Here is a 5,000-nt window from a genome sequence, read left to right on the forward strand (position 1 = left end):
GAGCTATACCCTGCTTCATTCTCGATTACTTAATTACCTACAGTTTCTTTTTAGATAGTTAATAAGAGGGTCATGAAGGTTAAATCCAGATATTATAGACAATGCAATCGCGTATATTTGGTCTCTTGGGTTTATTCATAGAAGACATTTAAGTAAACATGTATAATGTAATTAAATAATTCATTTTAATTGCAACTAAAGTAATCCCCTATAGTTCTAAGCAATAGGATTCTTATAGTCTTCTTATCAGTCAATCTCGTTAATTTTATTGTTAATCGTCCCAATCTACGTAAAGTAATAATTAATTTCAATTCCACGTAAAGTAATTCCTCAGCAATGAGATCTTATACTCTTCTTATGAATTAATTCCGTTAATTTTATTGTCATTCGTTCCAATCTACGTAAATAAAAAAGAATCTGTAACTCCGACCAGTATAGAGAATTATTCCACTCTTTCTCGAGGGAAGTTCCTCTTCCGTCACAGTAAGTCAATACTTTGCTTACAGCCGAGGGGATCTGGTTCGATTCCGTCAAGGGATTTGACGTGAATTAGCAATGCTCCTTTATCTTATTGCCCGGCTCTGGGCGCCCCGCATTGCTGCAGCGCGCGGGCCAATAGCATGATACATACACACAGTATTTTGAATATTGCAGCCTGGTGATATAAAACTGAAGCTATATTGTTATTAGAATTATGATCAAATGGTTGAGCCAGAGCCCGAAGAGGAAGTTCTAGTGTCTCGTGGGGCCTTTTCCGAAGGGTTTATTCTTATAAGTGGCATTTCACTTATTGAAATGATTGCTTCTTAAAACTCAGTAACTGGATAAACCGAGTTACTGTCAAGAGAGATGCATAGTTACTCCTAAAGTTATTGTATTTTTTGCTGTTTTAGTGCCATTACTTATTGAAAGCGAGACTATCTAAATTCCAACGTTGTTCCCAGACCGATCAACATTAATTCGTTACTCAGTATTTGAAATATGATAACGTCACTGTTTATCATGTTTCAGTTTCCAAATCTTTGGTCATGCGACAGTGTATTGCAATATCTTACCACTTGCATTAGGATTCAGTGGATATGACGATTTAGATCAGTATCAGTTTTAAAATGATTAATCTTACGTAAATGAAGAAAAGGACAAACGTTTTTTTTTCAGTGAGTTTAACAGTGACAGCTCTACGTAATGGATCATTTTGCCAGATGGAATAAGAATCCAATTGCATTCTCTTCTATAGTATTGAACAAGGCAGAAAGGAATTATTATCAAATAGAAAAAAGAAGATTGAAATCTCTTTTCAAAAATGCTACTGATTTAGATGTATTACATTTTCTGTGCGTTTCAGATATATTTATTTTATCATTATAAATCTGCTTTGTACCCAAAAACTCCGAATTACATTTCCTGTCTCTTGCATCATATAAGGAAATATATGAAATTTCACATTTCTTATTCAGCTTTAGAGTAAATCATAGCCTCTGCTCCATGGTCTTCCAATGTCTTGGGTTAGAATTCTCTTGCCCTAGGGAATACTCAGGCACTGTATTATATCTGTTCGTTTGTTTCCTTTCTTCACTGGAATATTTTCCTGTTGGAGTCTTTGGCTTGTAGCATCCTGCATTTCCAATTTGAAGTTGTGGCTTAGCTGGTAATAATAATAATAATAATAATAATAATAATAATAATATAGCAAACCAAATTTCATCATAATATACTGCATGTAGGTATGTCTTTGGCCTACATTTTATGTCTGGAACAAATAACCAAGAAGCAATTAGATAAGGAATAAAAAACTCACAATTTTTTTTTTTATTTCATTTAATGTTGAAGAGACAGATATCCCTGGCTTCCAAAGTCAATCTTCGATAACTGGAATTCGTCTTGACCGGAAAAGTGCTTTACTAAAAACAGAGGCAGGCGGAGACGTTCCTCTTTCTGAAATAATAATCAACCTTGCTGTCTTCCGTGCAATATGAGTTGAAACTTACGCAGTTGCATCAAGTATAATCACCAGAAGTTCCACGTATGTTGATACGATTTGGTTAGAAGGAAATGGTGTCTATCTAGGATTCGTCGTTGAGAAAGTAGACCAGCTTTTCTAGGAGGACACTCCAAAATCAAACCATTGTCCTCTGGTTTTTGATAGTGCCATAGCCTCTGTACTATGGTCTTTCGCTGTTTTGGGGTAGAGTTCGCTTGCTGGAGGGTACGCTCGGGTACACTATTCTATCTTAATTCTCTTCCTCATTTTTAAAAAAAAGTTTTTATTGTTTATGTATGAAAGATTTATCTTAATGTTGTTACTTTTTTTAAAATGTTTAATTTTAATTGTCAATAATTTCTCTTGTAGTTTCTTTATTCCCTTTTTCTCACTGGGTTATTTTCCCTATTGGAGCCGTTTGACTTATAGGCTTCTGCTTTTCCAACTAGGGTTGTAGCTTAGCAAGTAATAATAATAATAATAATAATAATAATCCAAGTAGTGTATAGTCATTTGTAGATCCTACTTTTGATTTAGGATTGCCAAAAAAAAAAAAAAATGAAAGTTCTTGGGTAGGCTATTCTTTGCTATACATTAGACTTCTCCTTTCCGCCGTTACTTACGAACATATATATTGTTTATTTAGTTCCTTATTTCCTTTCCTTACTGGGCTATTTTTCCTATTGGAGCCCTTGGGTTTGTAGCATCCTGCTTTTCCAAATAGGGTTGTAACTTAGTTAGTAATGATAATAGTACGATATATCACACTCTCACTCAGACCAAATTCTGTACACATGAATATATACAACAACAACAGCAACAACTACTACTACTACTACTACTACTACTATACTACTACTACTACTACTACTACTACTACAACAACAACAACAACAACTGCAACCAATTCGAGTCCACTGCAGGAAAAAGGCCTCAGACATGTCAATTCATGTCTGGGGTTTGGCTAGTTTTCATCACCACGCTAGCCAGAGCGGATTGGTGTTGGGGGGGGGGAGAGAGCTTCGTCTGATAGCTCACAACAAATCAACTTAGTATGGGTGGCCCTGACTATTACAACTTTGCTGATCCATGGCAATGTGCAAACCCGTCAAGGGATATGTGTGTATGTGTGTGTGTAAATTATATATATATATATATATATATATATATATATATATATATATATATATATATATAGATATATATTTTATTTATATTATATACATATATAATAAATAAAAATATATATATAATATATATATATATATATATATACAGTATATTATATATATATATATATATATATATATATATATATATATATATATATATATATATATATATTATATAATTTTTGTGTGTGTTTGAGATAGGTTTTAGCGAAGAACTCAATTATATTTCTTCTATAATATACGTATCACTGTCTTCAGAAGAACATAGATTACAAGACAGAAGAGAAATAATTAACTATGGGAAATTACCAAAGGAAAAACTAGAATATTTTGCTGATTTATGAATAATGAATACTCATTTATGATGAGTTACGCAATATCGAGAGTCCCTTAATTATCGCTGCTCGAAACAAGGTATCCCGATGAGAAGTTTACTTTTAATTATTTTCCCCAGAACTTGGATCAGCTAGGAATTTGGCCCGGACCCAAAATACTATCAAAAAGGGAATGGTAAGAGAGAGTGGCTTGACCGAGAAGGTAGCAATAGCCTGTCTTTTAATGGAAGAGTTATGTGTCTGGGAAAACGGAAGGGAAAAGAAAATTCCGAGGCACTTACTCTCCTATTTTCATTTCGAAATAGTGTTTATATAATTCCATTATTCAAATAATGAGGACGTTTGTAGTATGCTATAAAATACTGTATTTTTTAGATACTTTTACATGCAAATAATACCCTGATTCAGCCATTATGATTGATACCCTGACATCATGGCGCTATTTGAACATCAGAAATGTGTACTTGGTTCATACACATATGCACACTTACATCCATATTTATATATGTATATGCATGAATTTATTTGTATTACATATGCCTAAAAGTCAAAACAATATATGATGATAATGATTCCAAATGAATGAAAATATCTAATTTGGCAATGTAATATTGAAATAGCTATTTCAACGAATTCTCTTAATACAATTGTAAAATTAACTTTATTGTTTTTGCGAGCTGTGTGCTCTATCTTCACCAAAGTTTATTTCTCCCTCATATTCATAAGTTTTGAAACTTTTTGCTAGAGCAAGCAGGACTTGTGAGAGTATGGGTCCACATTCATATGAGCAGCTCGCAAGAACACTAACCTGCTTGACCGAGACCTATAGTCCATTTCTTTTAGCGAGGCAGATTTGCACCGACTCGCAGCGGTGCCCTTTTGGCTCGGAAAAGTTTCCTGATCGCTAATTGGTTGGACAAGATAATTCTAACCAATCAGCGATCAGGAAACTTTTCCGAGCTAAAAGGGCACCGCTGCGAGTCGGTGCAAATGTGCCTCGCTTAAAGAAATGGACTATAGTTGTACTGGGCTACATATTTTTCATAGCAAGTACCGTAAGAGTTTAAAATTTATATGTTGTTCTGGCTTTTATTAAAATTCTATTTTATTCATCATACGAGGTTACCCTCAATTTTTTTTCTCTCCAATTCTCTAGTTTACATCGAGATAGACTTGGATATGGGTTAATAGGCCTCAGTCTCATGAGATATATTTGCGAAGAGAGGGCTTGGCTGGTGCTACAGGGCTAATTGAGGAAGAGGGTTGGTCTTTAATTGCAAGCAGAAAATGACAGGTTCTAAAACTATTACTAGTTGTTATTTATACCAGTTTTACCTGACTCCTGTTTCTTTTATATCTGTTTACTCTTTTTACTTTAGTTATCGGTTGTTATGTTTATTAAAGTCCTAGTTTTCTACAATTTACTAGTATTCATTTTATCCTATATTTTAGCTTATTTTCCTTAAAGACATCATATGAATATGTTTTGTTTTTAATTCCATTAATATAAAT

This window comes from Palaemon carinicauda, chromosome 2 (assembly GCF_036898095.1).
Source record: "Palaemon carinicauda isolate YSFRI2023 chromosome 2, ASM3689809v2, whole genome shotgun sequence".
Lineage (NCBI taxonomy): Eukaryota > Metazoa > Arthropoda > Malacostraca > Decapoda > Palaemonidae > Palaemon > Palaemon carinicauda.